This window comes from Aotus nancymaae, unplaced genomic scaffold, assembly GCF_030222135.1.
Source record: "Aotus nancymaae isolate 86718 unplaced genomic scaffold, 86718_ANA_hifiasm-v0.15.2.pri h1tg000008l, whole genome shotgun sequence".
NCBI classification, from domain to species: Eukaryota; Metazoa; Chordata; class Mammalia; order Primates; family Aotidae; genus Aotus; species Aotus nancymaae.
This window is the reverse complement of record NW_026988419.1, coordinates 11045527-11068202: the sequence shown is the minus strand read 5'-3', so window position 1 is coordinate 11068202 and position 22676 is coordinate 11045527. Positions and strand designations below refer to the sequence as shown.

Genomic DNA, 22676 nt, shown 5'->3' with positions numbered 1-22676 from the left:
AGAGAACACTGCTTTTCCTCTTGAGGAAGGCCTGACATTAGCCAGGCCAGCCCGCAGACATCCAGGGGCTTAAGTGCCATGGTGTTGTGCTCCAATGGTCACCATCCTTGTCGACTTTCATGTTCCACTTTCCCACCTGATGCTCTTTTTAAGTTCTTAGAAGTTGTGAGAAATAAGAATAAGAGGAATCCTAAAAGCCTTTGATCTTTCAATAAGTGCATACATAGAAAGATACTGATGTATGTGCCTGCTACCTGATAGGGAGGGGCCCCCTGTGCTGTACCAGCATGGCCCCCTATATTTTAAGTATGTGATTTCCTTGACCCTGCCAATCATGTCAGATGAGTCACTCTCCTGGCCCTGCACCCCTGCCTTGTATAGAATAAATATCAGTGCCTCTAGGTATTCCTGGCCACCACTGGACTCCATGCCTTGGAAGTAGTGGTCCCCTGGGCCCAGCTGAATTCTTCTCTTATCTCTGTGTCTTGCGTTTTTCTTTCCTGCGATCTGTTGTCTCTGCACACAAAAGAACACTCACTAGACCCTGCTGGGCTGGACCCTGCAGTGGCCTGCTCCCTGTTTTTTTAGGAGGATTTTAGGATATTCTTATACTCTCCACTTTGAGAATTTACATAGCTGTGTCTAGAAGTCAGTTATTTTTTTCCCTCATTCATCTGCCCAGCTCTTTCAAACTGAAGACTAGTATCCATCAGCTCTGGGATATAATATTGCAGAATGCTTCAGGAATTTCTGCCTCTTTATTCTCGTTTCTTTTTATTTCTGGAACTCTTTGTAGTGGAACTTGAATCTCTTGGATTAATTTAACACTTTTTTTTTTTAAATGAGAATCAAATTTTCTATATTCCACCCCCTTTTTCTTTATCTGGGAAAGAGTCTCAACCTCATTTTCTGACACTTGTATTGACTCTTTAATTTCAGCTGCTATTTATTTCAAAGAGCTTTTGCTTATTTTTATTCCTTCTATTAATATATAGCATCCCATTCTTGTTTCATAGATGGTAATAGCCTCTCTTACGCCTTTGAGAATATTACATAGACGTATTTACAGATTTCCCACATTTCCTGCATTGTCTATTTCCACCCAGGTACCTTTTCTCTGATGTTTTTTCTCTTTCATTGATAGTGATGGTTTTTCACGAATATCTGGTGATTAAGAACTTTATCTTCTGTCTGGATTTTGAATTTTGAAATGTTTTTACTGTTTCTAGTTTCTTTTTCCACAAATAAATTCTCAACATTAGCACCAGGTTTAATATTATTAAACAGAGATCCGAGTATGTCATCCCCCTGCTAATAAAAGTTACAAGACGTTTAAGAGACCTGGATAATGTTTCAACCACTCAGTGCAGCGTACATTCACAGCAACAGTGAGACATTTGTGTTTTAGCACTGCTGTAACAAGTCACCACAGACTGAGTGACTTAAAACAACAGAAATTTATTCTGTTAATGTTAATAGTTGGTGTTGCCGGGCTGAAATTAAAGCAGAGCTTTGAAGGCCCCAGGGAAGAACCTGTTTCTTGCCTCTTTCAGCTTCTAGTGGCTTCTGGCGTTCCCTCTTATCAGTCCAATCTTTCAGACCAATATCTTCAAGTCCTTGTATCAGTCCAATCTTTCAGACCGGCGTCTTCAAATCTCTCTGCTTCATTGTCACATCACCGTCTCCTTTGTGTGTGTCAAATCTCCTTCTGCCTCTCTATTTATAAGGACATTTGTGAGGGCATTTAGGGACCACTGGGTAATCTAGGGTCTTTTTTCCAAATAAGGTCACATTTGCAGACTCTAGGGATTAGGACCAGATACCCTTGAGGTCCTTTATTCAGCTTACTACAACTATTTAGAGTCTTCTGAAATTTCTCTTTTCTTGTATACTTCCCTTTGCTTTTACATAACTGATATTACTGCCTGCAGTTATTGTCTCCTTGAACAAAAATACATGCATCAACTCAGTTTATAGTGATTTCCTTGACCTTATTGTCCCCATTCTAGAAAAAAGGCTGCGTTTGTCTGTTTTCCTAATGCATTTGTTGCAGTTTTCTTAGTTTGCCATGTTAAAGTGATTTGTCAGGCCCTTCCACTGACTGGGATTTTTTTTTTCAGTATTAATGGTGTCATTCTCAGAATGCAAAGTGTCAGGTCTGGAGTGACTAAGGCATTTAATAAATATTTGTTGAAGAAATTAACATTTATTGAGGGCCAATTAAATACCTAGTAGGACTTGTCACCTTGGGCCATTTAACTAACAAAACAAAGCAGGGTAAAGTAAGTATGCACCTGTGCCAGAGTTTCTCCAGGGCATATTTCTCAAAAGGGATTGCTGGGTCATAGGAGTCTACATTTTCAGCTTCTGCTAGATGCTGCCAAATTGCTCTCCAAACTGGCTGCACTTCCCTAAGACTGCCAAGAGCTATCTTGTTTCCTGTGTCCTTGCCAACACTTGCAAATTTTTTTTTTTTCATTTAAAAATTTTAATGGGGGAAATGATACTGTTTTAATTTGCATTTTCTTGATAATTAATGAGGTTGACCATTTTTAATAGTTAATAAACAATGTGGAATTTTCTGTTAATATGCATAGTCTGCTTTCTCTTATTGCTCTTTTTTATTTATAGAAATGCTAAAAATATGGATATGAATTATTTATTTATGGTACTGTTCTCATTTACATATGAGGAAACTGGCACAATGAATTATTAATAATAAGGCGATTTCTAAGTTATTTCCCCGCTGGATGAATAGATGAATGACCTTGTCTAGAGTCATAGCTAATAAGAAACAGCAGGGATTTTGAACCCAGATGTATTTGAGTTTAAGATCTGCCTTTGTTTGTTTGTTTGTTTGTTTGTTTGTTTTTGGGAGATGTAGTCTCGCTCTGTTGCCCAGGCTAGAGTGCAGTGGCGCGATCTCGGCTCACTGTAACCTCTGCTTCCGGGGTTCAAGCAATTCTCCTGCCTCAGCCTCCAGAGTAGCTGGGACTACAGGCACACGCCACCACATCCAGCTAATTTTTGTAATTATAATAGAGATGGGGTTTCACTATATTGGTCAGGCTGGTCGTCTTGAACTCCTGACCTCAGGTGATCCACCCACCTCGGCCTCCCAAAGTGCTGGGATTACAGGAGTGAGCCACTGTGCCTGGCTTTCTTTTTAAATTTTTATTTATTTATTATTTTACTTTAAGTTCTGGGTTACATGTGCAGAATGTACAGGTTTGTCACATAGACAGACATGTGCCAGTTGGTTTGCTACACCTTTCAACCCATCATCTAGGTTTTAGGTCCCACATGCATTAGGTATTTGTCCTAAAGTTCTCCCTCCCCTTGCCCTCACCCCCTGACAGGCCCTGGTGTGTGATGTTTACCTCCCTGTGTCCGTTTGTTCTCATTGTTCAACTCCCACTTATGAGTGAGAACGTGTGGTGTTTGGTTTTCTGTTCCCGTGTTAGTTTGCTGAGAATGGTGGCTTCCAGTTTCATCCATGTCCCTGCAAAGGACATGAACTCATTCTTTTTTATGGCTGCAGGGTCTGTCCTTTTTTACAAAAATTGGTAATGAATTAAAAGTTAATGAGGCAGTGGTATGTTGAATTAAATGATTCAAAAACTTAGCTTTTAGCTCTACTTGTTTATATATTCTTAAATATGACTATATAATGACTACTAACTACTTGCTTCACAGATGATAGAGAAAATCATTGAAATAAAATTTAAAAGTTTTTATAAACAATATATTAACATCACCATGTATACATCTTAATTATTACTGTTTATCATCATCATGAGTAAATGAACTCAGCCTTTATAGTATGCTTTTTGACTTTTGGAAATACCTTATTTTTTAAAGTAGATTTTATTTTTTAGAGCAGTTTTAGGTATACAACAAAATTAAGAGGAAGGTACAGAGATTTCTCATATACCCTTTCCCCTAAACAGGCATAGCTACCCTCTTTATCAGCATCTCCCTACCTCCCCAGAGTGCTGCATTGGTTATAATTGATAAACCTACATTGATACATCATTATCACCCAAAGTCCATAGTTTACATTAGGGCTCACTCTTGGTATTATACCTTCTGTAGGTTTTAACAAATGTATGATGATGTGTATCTACCATTATAGTACATATAGAATAGCTTTACTGCCCTAAAAGTCCTTTGTACTCTGCCCTGTTCATCCCTCTCTGTCTCCTAATCTCTGGCAACCATGGATCCTTTTACCATCTCCATAGTTTTGCCTTTTCCAAAATGTCATATAGTTGGAATCATACAGTAAATAGCATTTTCAGATTATCTTCTTTTACTTTGTAATATGTGTTTAAGTTTCCTCCATATCTTGTGCCTTGTCATGGCTTGATAGCTCATTTCTTTTTATCACTGACTCATTTTCCATTGTCTGGATGTACCACAGTTTATTTATCCATTACTTTATTGAAGGGTATGTCGATTGCTTTCAACTTTTGGCAGTTATGAATCAAGCTGCTGTGAACATTCATGGGCAGGTTTTTTTGTAGACGTTTTCAGCTCTTTTGGGTAAACAGTGAGCACTATGGTTGCTGGATCATTTATTAGGAGTATGTTGAGTTTTACATGACACTGTCAAACTTCCATAGTGGCTGTACCATTTTGCATTCCCACCAGCAATGAGTGAGAGTTGCTCCATATCCTTGCAAGCATTTGGTGGCGTTAGTGTTTTGGGTTTTGGCCATTCTTACAGGTGTGTAGTGTGTATACTATATGTTTTTGAAGAAATGTTACATAATAAAATGTCATTTGCTAGTGTGATAGATTGGTGTTTCCAGAAAAACTCACCAGATTTTTTCATGTGAGGTTTAGAAGTAAAATATCTCCAGGAAAAAGTTGGCATTTGGCTCTGATTAACCGGACTACGAGTAGTAATGCTTGTCTTTTTTATGTTTGTTTTGACAGGTTTTGACAGAGAGCACATATCTTCAAAGCACCCGGTACCTCCTACCGTTGTCAACTGGTAAAATATTTAATTTTTTATTACAATAGATTTATTTGGTATAAAATCTATTAAGTTAAAACCAATTACGTCTAAACTGACCAAAAAAATTGTAATTCTCATTTTATGATTGTAGAATTATGAAAGTTACAGAAGATAGTTTCATAATTACTTTAATTCCATATAAATCCATTAGGACATTAAATTATGTTATTAAGCAATATTGTCCAGCTTCTTTTCCTTAACTTGAATTTCACCAAGTATCTGCAAGGGATTTGAACTCAGTAGCCTCTTTATTTTGCATAGTTTAGCATGAATTAGACTTACTACCATTTCAATAAGTGATAGTCATTTAAAATTTGTATTAATGTTACCGTAAATTTCTAACTGGACATTTTAGTAGAGATTGTAGTTTCAGGGGCTTTTTGTCAACCTATAGAAGGTTCTGTGTGGTTACTACAGTTGTCATGAGATATAAGAAATATAGCAAAATTTTATTTCTGTGGCATCTGAAGTGAATTAGGTTTATGAAATTTTTGGGCAAAAATTGAAGGATCAAAGTGACCTGAAGGTTTTTAGCATTTGATGAAATGAACATAAAATTGAGTAGGACTGCTGTAAGGAATAGTCTATGTTGGTAAAGTGCTTTGATGACATAAAGGCAGTAAGCGTTTTATCCATTAGAATCATGATGGTTGATATCTTCTTTTTCAGAATCTCATTTCAAAGTCTTTTTCACATAAGTTGAATTTACTAATCTTGACATTTCTAACTGATTTTAAAAAGAAATCACACAAGTAATACGTTTATTATTAAAAACTGTAAGCAGTGTAGGAGCATCTAAGTAAACAGGAAACTTCTCTGTTACCCTGGTTCTTTTAGTAGGGATATCCGTTATTTTCATGGAGTGTGTCTTTCCAGACCCTTTGCATGTCCAAGATTGCCACCTTTTAATGAAGTAGGTGTGATGGACAAAGGAATATACTTTATTCACTTGAATTGTACACTTTGTTTTAGACATGTCTGTGCCTGAGTCTCTGAGGGATATACATGATCAAATTAAGCATTTTTTTTTTTCCTTTTTGTGAGACAGAGTCTCACTCTGTGGCCTAGGCTGGAGTGCAGTGGTACAGTCTCGGCTCACTACAACCTCTGCCTCCTGAGTTCAAGCTCTTCTCCTGCCTCAGCCTCCTGAGTAGCTGGGATTATAGGTGTTTGCCACCATGCCCAGCTAATTTTTTATATTTTTAGTAGAGACTGGGTTTCACCGTGTTGGCCAGGCTGGTCTCGAACTTTTGACTTCAGGTGATCTGCTCGCCTCGGCCTCCCACAGTGCTGGGATTATAGGCATGAGCCACCATGCCCACGAGCCCAGTCAAGAGAGCTTTTGAAGTGACTAATTAAACCCATTGTAACACGGTACTCCTCTTCAGATTTCTTTTAGTAGTTAATGGGTTATGGGAACCCCAGACTTCGAATTCTTAGCTAAGAATGCATCAAAGGAGTTTAGTAGATTTACAGTAAAATTGAAATTGCAGATAATTATGGGATATTAAATGATAGATTTTAAATAGGAAGACATTTATAGAAATGACTGTAATTACTGTTGCCTTTATAGAGAATCAGCTAGGTTTGGGTAGATGAAGAAGTGGTTTTGGAGCTTTAGTGCATTTACTTGTGCTCATTAGAGTACTTGGACATTTGAGGAGGGAAAAGGATGTTGGAAACTGATTTGGGAGGGCGGCACAGGGGAGGAAGCACTATGGTACAGTGACAAAGGTAACTTTGTCATAATTTTGCCTAAAAAGGGGAACAAGACTCATAATCATGTTATATAGGTTAGCTGTGATGAAGTAAAGGAAATGTCATGAACTACTTAGGAAACCCAGTGTCTTGAATCCTGAAACTTAGAACTCAGTCCTTTCACATCTGGAAATTGCTCATGCTCAGAAGTCCTGTGATTTAGGAGATAATGTAAAAATGGAAGTTAATTCACATTTATATGTGTCATTTCTGCAGTTGTTGGATTGAAATATTTTAAACTTTTAAAAAAATCTAGGGAAGCAAATTCTGATTTGTATGTGAAAGCGACCTAGATGAGAAGTAGGGAAGGAGATGGAGACAGCAGAAAGTTTACTACTCCCTTGATTTAAGAGGAAAATGTTTTTTAAGAGTTGGGCCAAATATTTCTCATAGCTGCTTAAGGTAGATTTCCTTTTTGCTGTGTCTTCTGTTTTTTTTTTTTTTTTGAGGTGGAGTTTCACTCTTATTGCCCAGGCAGGCTGGAGTGCAATGGCCTGATCTTGGCTCACCGCAACCACCACCTCCCAGGTTCAAGCAATTCTTCTGCCTCAGCCTCCCGAGTAGCTGGGATTACAGGCATGCACCACCACGCCCGGCTAATTTTGTATTTTTAGTAGAGATGAGGTTTCTCCATGTTGATCAGGCTGGTCTCGAACTCCAAACCTCAAGTGATCCATCTGTCTCAGTTTCCCAGAGTGCTGGGATTACAGGCGTGAGTCACTGTGCCCTGCCGTCTTCCGCTTTTTAAATGTAATCTGGTTTTTGAGCACTTGCAGAACAGCTGCAGAGGCCAGGAAATGACACACCAGAGAATGGAGGTGATGAGAGGGAAGACAACTGTTGATCTTCAGGAAAAGCTTTTTTAGTGGTAAAATAATTGGGAATTTGTAGGAAGAAGAAAATACTTTATTTAAAGAATTTAAAGATACAAAAGTGAATAATATTTGAATACAACACAAGACTATTGACTAAAGGAAGTAATTGCATATTTAAACCTTATTTTTAGCTACTTAACATTTACACAGTACAAATGAAGGTGATATGTTAGTTGTGATGCAGGTAATTTATTCTGTATATTTCCACAACATACGCATAAGTTCTAATTATATGTCATTTGCCTTTTCTTAAATTTGTTTTTTTAGCTGGTCCATGCAAAATACAGATAAGAAACTGGGCTTTTGAGGGTCAGAAGGGAAATGGAGGAAGAGAAAAGGAAACATCTAAGTAATCTTACTGAATTATCTATAAATCATTTAAATTAAAGAAAATATATTCTGGGTAGACTTAGTTTATAAAATTTTTCTAAGCTATTGTAGCTCTTATAAATGGAATAAGCATTTTAAAATCATCTTGAAAGTCTTTAGAAACTTTAATTCTTTTACATACTCAAAGCTTAAACATAACCAGAAGAGCTGTCTTCTCTCAAATATGAATACTTTGTTCATTATATTTACTGTTGCTAACTTTTTTTGTATGTTTGGAACTGTTATGTTTTTCCTCTGGCCTTTGAGTTTTCTTTTTTATTTCACCCTGGGGGAAAGAGAGGTTTGTTTATTTATTAATTTTTGAGACAGAGTCTTGCCCTGTTGCCCAGGCTGAGGTACAGTGGTGCAATCTCAGCTCGCTGTAACCTTTGCCTCTCAGGCTCAGGTGATTCTTGTGCCTCAGCCTCCCGAGTAGCTGGGATTACAGGCGTGTACCACCACACCTGTCTAATTTTTGTATTTTAGTAGAGATGGGGTTTCACCATGTTGGCCAGGCTGGTCTTGTACTCCTGGCCTCAAGTGATCTGCCCCATTTGGCCTTCCAAAGTGCTGGAATTACAGGCATGAGCCATTGCGCCTGGCCAAAAAGAGGTATATTTAAAAGTGAATTTGTTAATCCAATGAACATAACTTTCACTTAAAAATTAGGCTGTCTGTTCACTCTCCTTGGTACAAGTTTATGTCATGCTAAATGTAGTATGTAGCTGGATTGAGTTGGAATTATTAAGATCCTCAAATATCGATGAGCCAGGTCGATGTCATTAGGTAATCTAATATTTCATGTTTGCCTGAAATATTTGTATAGCTGGCTTTCTCATTAATCATTTTGTAGGAAATGGCTGGAAGAAATAGGAGTAGTACTAAAAGAGTAAAGAATCCTATTTAGTAGTGTCTTAATATAGTCAAGGCATTTAATTCTTGGCCAGTTTTAACCTATACTGATAAATATTATTAAAATAATGCTAGTGACTGGGGCTTCTAGGGTCTAGTTTCTCTGCCCTTTCATTAGTATAATATCATGGTGACAAAACATTTCATTCCTCTTTGTTCCCCTCTAATGAATCAAGGTTGAGCAAAATTCTAATATAAGAAGTTATACTTCTGCATGGAGAAAACTTACTTATTTTGGTTATAACAGAAACAGCATGAAGTACTGGACACAGGAACAAGTATTCTTAATGTATTATCTTAAACAAAAATAAATTTGTAATCATCTCTCTGAAGCTCATGGAGAGAGATCTCCGAAACTGACTAGCTAGCTGGGGATGCTAAATGGAACAGTATCAATTCCAAATACAAGATGTGCTAAGAATTATTATTACTTTTTTTGCTTACAATTATTTTATGTTATAAGGGACTTGATGGATGAACATATGATCTCAGCCTCTTCTAACCTTAAAACCTTAAATCTAGTAAACATATATCAGTAATGATGAAAACAACAGCTGAGATTTGAATATTGCTTATGAGGCATGCCCTTATATACTTTACATGTACTGTTTAATCCTCATGATAACCTTATAATGCAGATATTCTTCACCTTTTACAGTGTGAGGCTTAGAAATGTAGTTTACCTAAAGTGACATTTAGTAAGTGGCTGAACAGTGTCAAACTTACTCAGGCTCCATGGCTTAAGCTGTTCTTAAGATTAAGGTTGAATGGACTTTTGTATCTTTAGAATCAGCAGGGTAGAAAAAGTAATGATACAGAGAAATACTGGTGCAGATTGAGTATTTCTTGTCTGAAATGCTTGGACCAGAAGTGTTTTGCAGTTTGGATTTGGGAATATTTGCATATACTTACCAGTTGAGCATCTCAGATCTGAAAATTGCAAATCCTAAGTGCTCCTGTGAGTATTTCCTTTGAACATCATGTTGACCCTCAAAAAGTTTCAGAGTTTGGAGCATTTCAGATTTTGGATTTTCAGATTTGGGATGCTCAACTTGTATGTATACATAGGTTTGTATAGTCAGCAGAATTTTATAGTATTATTAACACATGTATTTTATTTTTGTAAGGTATGTATTGTCACCTCAGTTTTACAGTAGAATCTGAAGCTTAAGGATGTTAAGGGACTTGTCCTATGTTACATGATGATTAAATGGGAAACCAGCATCAAACCCAGAGCTTATTGTTAAATTCTAAAAGGGGTGAGTTTATTGAATATTTTTGAATATTTTTATATATAATGAAACTAGTACTCAGTATTATAAATAATAGCACCTTTAGTAGATCATATAAAGCAAGCTTGTTCAACCTGCCCTTTGAATGTGGCAGCCCAGCCCAACACAAATCCGTAAACTTTCTTAAACGTGTTTTTTTGGTAATTTTTTTTTTTTTTTGAGCTCATCAGCTATTGTTAGTATTAGTGTATTTTATGTGTGGCCCAAGACAATTCTTCTTCTTCCAGTGTGGCCTAGGGAAGCCAAAAGATTGGACACCCCGATACAAATAAAAACAAGTACCTTTCTACTTGGAAACTCTACATTAAACAGAGCTTTGTACCCAAACCATATCTACTGATAACTAGCTTTTATAACACCTTAGCGTTTTTCGAAAGCTCTTTATGTCACATTTTATCCTTACTTTAATGTTGTACATTAGATAAATGATGACATATATTGGGAGATGAGGTACAAAAAGCTTATTTTCATATAAGAAGATCAAACTTAACTAGTGGTAAAGCCAAGACTGTAGTTAGTTTACTTACTCCATGAAACGATTAGTTGTAGGGTAACCAGCTCTTCCTGGTTTGCCTGGGAATTGCCTGGTTTTCAGTACTGCAAATTTTGTGTCCTGAGACACTCTGTAGTCCCAGGCAAACTAGGGTATTTAATCATCCTGATTAATTGTAACTGTTTGTGGTCGACTGGGGATGGGGTTACCGTATAAAATACAAGGCATTCAGTTAAAATTGAATTTAAGGTTGTTAAATCTGGCAACCCTAAGTAGGCGTAAAGGGACATTTCAGTATGTAAAAAGTCCACTTTGCTGCTTTTGCATGCGGACCTTAGTCTTCACACATTTATCTACTTAAGGAAGCACCATCTTACAGTTTCCTTTTCTCTGGGGTTCTTGATTTTTGTTCTTTCAGCTGTGTGGACAGAGATGCAACAGGTCAGAATGAATATACAAAACCAGATTGTGCCCAATTCAGTAAAACTGGTGTTTGTGTTTTGGCGAGAGGGGATCAGTGGTTGGGGTGTGGAGGCTGGGGAACAGAGAGGGTGGGGGTGGTTTGAAGCAGTTAGTTTTCCTTGACTTGGCTGAACACTGAACCCGGATCTCAGCCTGTCCCATCTTTGTTGAATCAGTCTGTCAAAAACCAGCACATTTTCTCAGACCATCCACATTATGTTATCTTTAGACTGTATGTTAAAAAGTGTTTGTTTTGAGACCATCCTGGCCAACATGGTGAAACCCCGTCTCTACTAAAAATACAAAAATTAGCCGGGCGTGGTGGTGCATGCCTGTAGTCCCAGCTACTCGGGAGGCTGAGGCAGGAGACTTGCTTGAACCCGGGGGTGGTGGTTGCAGTTAGCTGAGATCACACCACTACATTCCAGCCTGGTGACAAAGTGAGACTCCATCTAAAAAAAAAAAAAAGTGTTTGTTGTTGTTAATGTAGTATGTTAATGTGATTCAAAAACGAAAAGGAAGCTGGGCATGGTGGTGTGCCTGTAGTCCCAGCTACTCAGGAGGCTGTGGTGGGAGTATGACTTGAGCTCTGGAGATTGAGCACAGTCTGGGCAATGTAGTGAGACCCTATCCCTTAAAAAAAAAAGGAAAGGAATGAAAAGTTTTCCCCAATCTCTTCTTGTATCTATTCACTTATTTACCATGGAGGTAATCTGAACTTGTTTCTTACATTCCCCACAAAAGGGAGATTATTACTGTGTATAGAAGATAGAAAAGATAAGTTGCTCAGGTCATTTAAATCTTCATAGTTTGAGGGCTGTCAGTACTCCTGAATCAATTTTGTGAGCCCTAGGCATCAGTAGAGTATAGTCTTGAGTTGAACTGCATCAATATTAATGGTGAGCAAATTAAGGTTTAGTGACCTGCTCAAGGTCTCATAGTAATTACAGTAGAGCTCAGTCTGGTCTAGTGTATGTGTTTATGCACGTATGCATGTGTGTATATGCTTTTAATATCCCTGTGGTGTGTCAAACTGAAAAAGATGTATATTCCTTTGTCTGATTTCTGTTTTCAATTCATTCTTATCTAGAAGAGAGAATAGAAGCAGTTTTTTAAAGAAATAATGGGTCTTGATCAGTTTTGGGGAAATCGAGAGGACTGTATTTACAGTTTAAGGAGAGTGCTCAATAGCACTACTCTTATTTCCGCTATCATAATAATAGGACTGAAACAGTTTTAAAATTACACTGGATAACTGAAACTTAAAAAGTTGGCTTTGTTCAACTGCTTTTTAATTTAAATATATTCATGGGAAAGACTTGCTATAATAAATGTTCCTCTATTCCTCCTTTTCAATATATAGCTTTTATGCCAAAATTTCATTTTCTGAGGTTAAAATAAATACAGGCTTAATAGTTTTCTTAAAAAGAAAATACCAAATTATATTATTTCCTCATAAAACTTCCTAGTTGTAAATTGGAAGTTTATCTAATCCAGATAGTAATATGACTGAATCTTCTAATAATGCTTTTAATTGATTTCCTGTCCAGAATATTTTTGACAATTTTGTTTTTGTTTTAAAGAGGTACTTACTTGTATGGATTAATGATCTTGATTTCAGCCTGTAGTCATTGTGACGTCATACGTTCAAACTATGTGGTCATAGTTGAGATCTTTGAAGTTGTTGAAAGATTGTGTTAGTTTTTGGGGATTTGGAAAGGAAGAATTCTTTCTTTTTACTAAATACAGTAAGAACCACCGTATTACATAGTGAGTTAGTCTGTGTGTCGATATTTGTAAGAATTTAAAACAACTTTCCTACTTTCAGGTCTACTTTTTTTTGGGGAGGGAGGCAGCAGGATATATAGTAAGTGAATGTTTTGAAACCATTCTCTTGAGCTAGCTGTGTATTTTTATTATGCTTTTAGCCTTGAATGCCTGAGAAGTGAACATGTTCATGAGAACCAGGGTGCCCCTCTAAAGAAACTCTTTCGTGTTAGTAAATAATAGTCACTGGTTGCACTTTCCATTACAACTCTGAGAGACTAATTCGGGTAGGAAATAGTTGTTTCTGCCCTTTTGACCCTGGTTTCCTATTTTGTAACACATGATTTGCGTCATTCATCTGGGACTTTTTCAGTCTCTGTAGAATGTGTATGACTGTCACTTTTGTGGAAAGGAGAATCTCAAAAGTAGTGTATTAAAGGACACTTTCCCCCCTCCCCCAACAATAAGGTATTAACCATAGAGTTTATTAAGAGAGTGTGGGGGCATTAAAAAGTTTGGACGTGCCTTGGAGAGACATGTAGGTTAAAATCCTACTTTACCTCCTAGCTGTTAAGTGCCTTTGGGCACAGTCTATTTGAAATTGGGTTTTGTGAGAATTAAATGAGATGAAATAAAAAGTTCCCTTCACTGTGATTATTTGCCTGCACTCAGAATTGTTTCCCTTTTATTGCAATCTTGGTGAAAAATTCCAGCACATTTCGTGCTAGCAAATACAGATTCCTTGATGTCCAGCACTGTGCAAGCCACTCATTTATACTTCATTAGAGATAAAATGCTAAGCCATATTATTATTGTTATTTGCAGATATGAACAGTTGTATAGTATTGGTGCCTGTTTGGGTGTGTAGGCTGAAAGAAAAATACAGAGGAGGAAATCAGATTAAGTGGTGGGCAGGATTAACCGAGAAGTAAATTGTGGCATATCAAGATGCCCCATCTGCAGTATTTTCTCCTCTTCTGTCCTCTCTTTCCCTGTTCTCATCCTCTGCTGCCTTTGACTTGGTGGGAACATTGCTAAGTGTTGGGGCTCCTTCCCTGCTCTGCAAGTTGAGCTTTTAGGTCCCTTTTCATGATGGTGGTGGACGTGGAGGGGATGCATAATGTCTGCTTGCTGTATTAGTAGAGAATGAATATAATAGCATTGTTGACTTCTTCCCTCCTGTAGACATTGTACATGTCTTAGGTTCTGAGGGTGACTCCCATTTTCTTTCTTTAGTCCACCAGCTTTGTGGAGGTTAATTTCACAGTTCTGCCAATTTTGAGTTGAGGTACCATGTTGTATCTCTCCTGCACCTAAGAGATTCTTGAAACCGCAGATCTAAGCAGGTAGAACCATTTGATACATTAATTTGAAAGTGATCCCTGTGGCAACCTACTTTTTCCCTGTTTTTCTCTTACAAAACCACATCATCTCTGATGGAAGCTTTTCTTCCTTCTCTCTTTTCTTCTTTTTTCTTTTTCTTCTCTCTTCTCTTTTCTATTCTTTTCTCTCCTCCCCTTCTCCCTTTCCCCCTCCTTTTCCTTCCCTTTTCTTCTCTCCCCTCCCAATCCCTTCCCATCCCCTTTTCTTCTCACAGGGTTGTTCTTTCTCACAGGGCTTCTTTCTGTCTTTGTCTTTTCACAGGGTCTTGCTCTGTCGTTCAGGCTGGAGTGCTTTGTTGTGATCACGGCACACCACAGCCTCAACCTCTGGCCTCAGGAGATCCTCTCACCTCAGCCTCCTTTGTATCTGGGACTACAGACGTGAGCTACTACTCCTGGCAGGAGGCTTTCATATGAGCATTTGTGACAATTTTTATTTTGAAAAATGGGGAGTTGATACAGAGCATTTGACTATGACATTAATAATATTCCTTAGTAGCAATTTTTAACATAAAATTTTATTTTAACATCCACTTCATACCCTTTGAAGTCTATCATTTGAAAGTGATTTCCTAGGTGGTTATTAAGCCCATTACTTTACATCCAGTTGGTTCATAACACGAGATTTGGATGACACAAAATCCTGTCTGGCCTCCTCTTCCTCCACTCTTTCCAAGTCACCTGTGTTCTTCCTCTCAAATAATAGAGGGAAGAGATCTTCCTTATACTTGATCATTATGATGTAAAACAACTGCTAATTAAAATATAAGATGTAAATAACTCTTTGACATAATGCAACTGACATTGCATAGAACATTTTAAAAACACATTTCAAGTGTTTGAACCCAGCTGTTTATCACACAGTTTTATATTTCAAGATTTTGTTTGCTCATCTTTCATTGTATAAGTAGTAGTAAGTCATTTTCTTTTAATGCTGTTAAACTTAATTTGTCTTGTTATTTTAATTAACATTTTTGAGAGTTTAGTGAAGTTGGGAGTTGTTAAATTCTTCATAGTGAAAGATGAATGGACTTTGACCTGCATTTGAATATTTAGGGATAATTTCTTAAAAACCTTGACTTGCCTATATCTTTTCCTATAGTCATGCATAAAGTTAGGCATACCCGTGTATAGAATACATTCTTCTCAGTTGGCAAGGTATCATAGAAGTTTTTCTAGGTCAATGCATGCACATATAGCTTGTTTTTAATAGCCGCATAATAGTCTGTTCAATTGGTATACATGTTTTTCAGATATTCTTTGATTAACGAATCTTTAGATCATTTTCTGTTTTTGCTTTTTGTCACTGAAACAATATTGGCAAGTCCTCCAAGTTTGTGTTTGTCCCCTGTTTTATCTTCAGACTGTACTACTACTAGTTACAGTTAACTACCCATCCCCAAATCCTGAAATAGTTGAATATGTCTTCCTGTGACCCTGACACTACTCTGTCATGATTCTTAGTGATTTCATTGTCTTAATTCTGTGGTCTTACTATTTCATACTCCAGTCTGCCTTTGCTACTCCTCTTCCGTGACCATTCATTCTCCCACTCTTCTAGATGACTATTTTATACTTTCTTTCTCCTTAATTTTCTGATACCTTCCTTTCTGCTTCCCTTCCATCCAATGATTTTGCTTCTTATTACTCTGAGAAAATAGAAGCACCCAGAAGAAAATCTTCTACAAGCTTCTGTTACTACTTCTATCCACCCATACATCTGTGTCCCCGTTCCCTCCACCCTCTCTCCTCCTCCAGGGTGTGGCTCTCTTCTGCATAATACTTTTCTTTCCTCTGCTGGATATAGCCATCAGTCTGCAGACAAGCTCTACTATTTATGTTTAAAACAAAAGAATCTCTTTTGTCCTGGCCTGTGATCATTACTCTGTTCTTTAGAGCTCTTTCTACTTACTCTCTTTCTATCCTTTCTTGAACCCTCTTCAGTTGAACTTAGGTTCCTAATACTTAAGCTCTTTTCAAGTTTGAGGTCAATGGAAACCTTCACATTGTCAAATCTCATGTTTAATTCCCAGGCTTCCTCTTTTATTTCCTCTTTTTCTGGCTTCTCTGTTCATACTCTCTGCCCATTTTCCTTGTGTTGCTTGACTTTATTTTAATTTACAGGAGCTCTTTGTATATTTTGTCAGCATTTTTTCCATGACACTTGTTTTCCTTTTGATTCTTTTAAAGTTATGTTTCACCATACAGAAATGGTAAATCCTCAGGATTTATATAGGAGAATAAATATAAGAATCGACAAGAGAATTTTGAAAAATATGGATAGTGAAGGTCTTACCAGATATTTAAAGCAGTAGTTCTTAAGCATTAGTGTACAAAAACCCTACATGGTTGCAGTTTAAAAATGAATCTGCTCTAAGAGTTTTCAGTTTTTAGGTATTGGAGCAGTAAGGAAGATAGGGAGGCATATCTGAGGAATCTTTATTTTAAATAATCTCTGAGATAATTCTGATATGATTGACCCATGAGCCACATTTAAGAAACGTGGCTGTAAATTTATATTTGGTATGAAAGGGTATTAGCAAAGCAGTACCATATACATGGCAGGAGCAGAATGGTGTTTAGAAACACATCCAAGTGTGAATGAGAAATTATTAATGAAGAGGACATTTTGTTTATTTGGGATAAGAGTGGCTTATTTAAAAATGGTTTAGGCAGTTCATCTGAGAGGAAAGAATTTAGCTTTCACCCTTATGCAATATAGAAAAATAAACTTTGTTGACTTAAAGATCTAGATATAAAAATTAGTCAAACACTAGAAAAAATGCAGGAGACCAATAGTTTAACCTTTGGATAGCTGAGGCCTTTTAAAACTAGGTTGGAAACCTAGAAGCTATGGAAGAAAAGACTGACAGATTTAGCTGTTCAAGTTTACTGTTGAAAGATAATGTTACAGGGCAGGGGTCCCGACCTAGAGTGCAAGGGAGGGTTCTTGGATCTCGCGCAAGAAAGAATTCAGAGCGAGTCCATAGTGCACAGTAAAAGGAAGTTTATTAAGAACATAAAGTGGTGAAAGAACAGTTAATCATAGACAGAGTAGGACGTTCCTGACAGTAAGAGGAGGAATGCGCCCACCCTAGGTACAGCACCTGTATATACGGAGAGATGCGGTCTGCTACAAGGGTTTGTGAGAAAGAAATACTTTTCTTAATTACTGTATTTTGCAAGAATCAATATTATCTTTAAAGCAAAATTAGGAATGCCTTTGTTCTCCAGATATTGGTATAGCTGGACACTCCCAAGTCTGGGTTTGTTTTTAAAATATTAATTTGTTCCCTTAACTGTAAATACCTGGAAGCTAGGAATGCCTAATTTTCTGAAATTGTAGCCCAGCCTCATTTTCCTATCCCTCACTCAAGATGGAGTCTCTCTGGTTCGAACACCTCTGACAATAATACTCATTCTAAGGTGTAGCAACATAAAGTATGACTAGTTCTCAAGATTTTTTTTATAGCTCCCTAGCAAATAAGATGCAGTTGTCCAAATTTGTTACTTTACTTAATTTATCTAGAACACTTTAGAAAAATTAAAAGGCTTAATTGAATGTGGCTGGTATCACTGGGCTGCAGTTGACACCCTTGAAGACTTGCTCTGGGGCTCTCCCCTCCCTTGGCTTTTGCAACACTGTCTTCTCCAGTTTCTCCTTTATTGCTTTCCTCAGTGGTCCTCCCCTCTTCTCTGCCCTGTGGATTGGTTTCTTTTCAAAGTTTTCTGTCATTGAACTTGATCTTGTAGATTTCCTGTGTGTTCTGTTTGGACATTGTCATCCTTCTCTTTATGGCTCCAAAATGTGTGCTTCTAGCTCTGGCCTCTGTTAAGTTTCACAGTTTGTGTATATTTGGATGACTCACCAGGAACCTTAAACCTGTATTTTCAAAACTGTTTATTTTCTTTCTACTGGCCATCCAACCACTGACCACCTATTTCACTTCTTGTATTTCTCCCTTGGTGGAAGGCGCCAATATCATTTTCTCTCCTTGTATTGTTGCAGCTCTAATTCATGACTCAATGCTGTTTTGTATTCAGAGACAGAATTAGTTATCGGGAAGGACTAGGGCAACAACTGCAACCTTTACCACCTTCGGAAGCTGCTGGCCCTGTGTCACACCACCTTAGCCTCTTGTTTGAGAAGGGTAAAGAAATATTTTCACTGTTTTTAATCTACTTTCTTTGCCTCTAGTTCCTGCTGCCTTCACATTGTCTTCTACTTATGGTTATTTCCTAAACCTGTATTTGTATACATTAGAATGCAAACTAAGCTCTTTTCAAAGGGCATGACAGTTCAACTTTGTCTCCCCCCCTCCCTGCTCTCCTGGTTTGCTTTTTGTTTCTTGAACATGTACTCATTTTGATGCTTGGTCAGCCTGTGCGGTGCCATCACTTCTAAAGCTCCATCCCTACTCCCACTCCCCTACCCCATCCTCACTTGTCCTTAGCCTTTTAAGTTCACAAAAAAATTGCCGTTTGGTCCAAGAAGATGTCACAGAAAATGCTAGAACTAGCCTCTGTCTTTTACGATACACTTCTTGAAGCACCATTTACACTTGCTGTTTAATACTTATCTTTAGGTGTATGATCCATTTGAGTTAACTTTTTGTATGATGTAAGGAAGGGTTACAACTTCTTTCTTCTACTTGTTAGTTATTTCAGTACCATTTGTTGAAAAGACCATTCTTTCCCCATTAAATTCTCTCACTACCCTGTTGAAATTCAGTTGTCCATAATATAAGGATTTATTTCTGGACTCTTATTGGCGCCATTGATCTATATGTCTGTCCTTTTGCCAGTACCAGACTGTCTTAATTACTGTTGCTTTGTACCAAATTTTAAAATTAAGACATGTAAGTCACCCAAGTTCATTCTTTTTTCAAGATTGTTTGACTGTTCTGGGTACTTTTAATATCTATGTGAATTTTAAAATCAGCTTACTTATTTCTCCATAAAAGCCAGCTTTTATACAGCTGAGATTCTTCTTAAGCTAACCTTAGATTTAATGAACTAGTTATTTAAGTCAAAAAGAATAATTAAGTTGATGCTACAAATTCAAACTCAAGTATTATTGAGGTAGCAAATATTCTGTCATCTGAAACCTCAGTGATAAACACAATACCCATATTTAACATATTTTTGCTACTTGTTAAATACATGCCTTTAAATAAATAATACTTAAGTAAATAAAGTGGACAAAATTAGATAACAAGGCTTTTTCATATCTAACCTATTTAACTTGATACACTTTCCAGCTTTCAATATAAGATAATGTTATTTCTTATTAGATAATGTTACATAATTCAACTTGTCAGTATTATTCTAGTGCTGTTAGCTGTATTAATTACGTGAGGACATTGGTGTAAGGGGACTCAAAAATTCACCGGTTTGGGTAGAAAATAAGAACTAGACAGTGATTTCATCACTATAAAGTTAGTTGTTACTTAGCATCCCCTAATGCTAATGTATGGCAGATCCCTGTAGCTGTAAATTGCAGTCTGGCATTTAAGGGATTAAAATACAGTTCAAATCCTTCAATAAAATCACATCATTCACACCATTACCTTTGAAAATAAATGCTTGGAATTCTAGTACATACTTAGATCTTGTTTGTACATGCCATTCAATTTATTGTAATGCTTTTTAAAAAATATGCAGGATTTTGTTCCTTAATTCAGCTAAGTCCAGGTTCTTGTCTCATGACCAGAAAAAAAATTAGGCATGTGAACACATTGAAGGTTGAGGAGGGTGGAATTTATTAAGTAAAAGGAAAGCTCTCAGCAAAGAGAGGGGTCCTCCTGCAAGCAGGTTTCCATCTCACAAATTGAATACCAGGACCACCTCACAGGAGCTGAAGAGTCCAGACTCCTCCCCTGCATAAGGCACAAATTCCTGGTGGCTCCACCCCGGTGGGCACACTGGGGCAGACTTTCTCCCTCTGGGTCACGGGTTTCATCCTGGAACAGCAGTCCGGTCTTTCAGCCTTCAGGTTGTTTCAGGCTTGAAGGTGAAGTTTCACTGTGGACCCTTCCCTATCTGCCTAGGCATTTGTCTGCCTCCAGCCTCTATCAATATGGTATTACAGATATAACACAGAAGAAAATAAAAGTTAAATCATACTTTAGGAAATTACCAGCCTAACAGCATCAGTAAAAATGGTACTGTTTTAGTCATGGCATGAAATACACGTAAAATCGAAGGCTGATTTTATCTTATCTTTTCTTTTTTTTTTTTTCATTTTTAGATAAGGTCTGGCTTTGTTGCCCAGGCTGGAGTGCATGATCTCAACTCGCTGTAATTTTCGCCTCCTGGGCTCAAGCCATCCTCCCACTTCAGCCTCTTGAGTAGCTGTGACTACAGGTGTGTGCCACCATACCTGGCTAATTTTTTTAGTTTTTGTAGAGACAGGGTTTTGTCATGTTTCCCTGGCCGGTCTTGAACTCCTGAGCTCAAGTGATCTATTTTCCCTGTCCTCCCAAAGTCCTGGGATTAGAGGTGTGAGCCCCCATGCTTTCAAGTTGGAAAATGCATTGTGAAACACTCACAGATGTTGCTGGGATTATCGAGTGCTTTTGATACTACATAAATAAGTGACAGAACAACACCATAGTTACGTGATTGGAACTCAAGAATTATTAAATGGTAGGACTGAAAAGAGTCATGTGAGTCATTTGTCCAGAATTTATAATATTTTTTCTGTATCCCAACAAAATAATTAAACTATGTATATTCTCTAAAATAGCCTTCCAGTTTGCCCCACATGCTTGCTCTCCTGGCCAGCTCTCCTGGCTAGATATTAGCTAAAAATTAACAAAAATAGTCTTTTCTCCTATTACTACGAGGCAAAGATGTAAAACCCTTTCTTGCCAGTGGCGCTGCCCTCTACTGGACTATTTAAGGTATTCATTCAGCAGGTCAATGTGACTATTTTACAAGAAGGTAACACAATAGGTGTAAGTGTAAACCTCCCATATCCCAAACAAACTGAAGTTCCCTGAATAGGTTAAAAAAAAAAGCCCTTTAATAAGCTTTTACCATTAAAACAATTCTGGTCATTTTGAGAACTGGTAATGAAGTCTATATAGTCTTAGTCTCCATTTCAACCTTGGAGGCAGATCTGCGGCAATAATAATAGTAATGGATGGGAATGGTGGGTATACGCTTATGTCAGTCTTTTATGATGATTTATATAGTCATAAAAATCACATTTTTGTGAGTTCATTTATGCTATGGATGTTTTCTTAGGCATAAACATAGGTCATAGTAGACGCATACTGAATAGGTCATATCTATTAAGTCTCTTGCTGCAATCATCAAAACTTTTTAGAGTTATTTCCTCTGTGAAAATTCATTTTAAGTAGCAAGTTGTTTTTTTCTGTGGTTCATTCCCATGCTTGAGATTTGCAGTAATGTAGAACTAGTTTACCATCACTCCCGAAACACTCATAGAAGGTTCCAAATTTCCTGGTCCAAGGAAAGAGCAAAAGCCTGATTCACATAAATAAACAACTGAGGCTGCAAGTTTAAGGAACTTTTTTGATGAAGTCAAGGAGTCTTTGGATGGTTCCAGTTCACTCTGTTGCCTACTTCTTTGTTTTCCTAATAGGAACGTCTCCCACAGCCTTTAGTAGGATGTCAGTTTTTTTCTTGATGTTGCCAAAGAATCCTCTGTCCCCAGGGAAACTGCAGTGGAATAAGGAGGGTCTTGAGTGGCTGTTTTGGGGAGACCTCCATGAGTCCTTTGCTGCCAGCAGCAGTTAAGGGAGGTAGCTGTGACTTGATCTTCAGCTTCTGCCATCTTGCTAGGTCCTAGCTGAGATTTTGAAAAGGATTGTTCAGGGGTGGTAAGGGCTCAAATAGTCCTTCTGCCTCAGCCTCATGTGCCACTGTGCCTGGCTTATGTTATTTTATTTTACTTTTTGAGACAGAGTCTTGCTTTGTTGCCCAAGCTGGAGTGCAGTGGCATGATCACAGCTCATTGCAATCTCGATTTCCCCTGACTGAGGTGATCTTCCCACCTCAGTCTGCTGAGTAGCTGGGACTACAAGTGTGCACCACAAGTGTGCACCACCACACCCGGCTCATTTTTCTCTCTTTTGTAGAGACAAGGTTTCACCATGTTGCCCAGGCTGGTCTTGAGCTCCTGGACTGAAGCAATCCTCCTGCCTTGGCCTCTCAAAGTGCTGGGATCACAGGCATGAGCCACTATGTCTGGCTATTATATTATTTTTAATTCAAAAACAAATATGCAAAATTAAATTTTAAAGAGAGTACTTAGTTGGATAGCATCTTTCTCCTGGGTTGTTAAGATACATTTATTCTTTGCAACTCTGATGT

The 22676-nt window shown here is 37.6% G+C and overlaps 1 protein-coding gene across 5 annotated transcripts in view; it reads left to right on the top strand.

Moving 5' to 3' along the window:
• Positions 1-22676, top strand: part of ACSL3 (acyl-CoA synthetase long chain family member 3) — a 78072-nt gene that overhangs the window by 19488 nt on the left and 35908 nt on the right. For 2 of the 5 annotated variants that reach the window (XM_012446228.3, XM_012446231.3), the window contains exon 2: positions 4942-4999. The gene's annotated coding sequence lies outside the window, so the exon portion shown is untranslated. Of the gene's footprint in view, positions 1-4941; positions 5000-14595; positions 14715-18400; positions 18485-20598; positions 20700-22676 lie in introns of those variants that run through there. The other 3 variants (XM_064372947.1, XM_012446229.2, XM_064372948.1) reach the window with 3 other exon arrangements.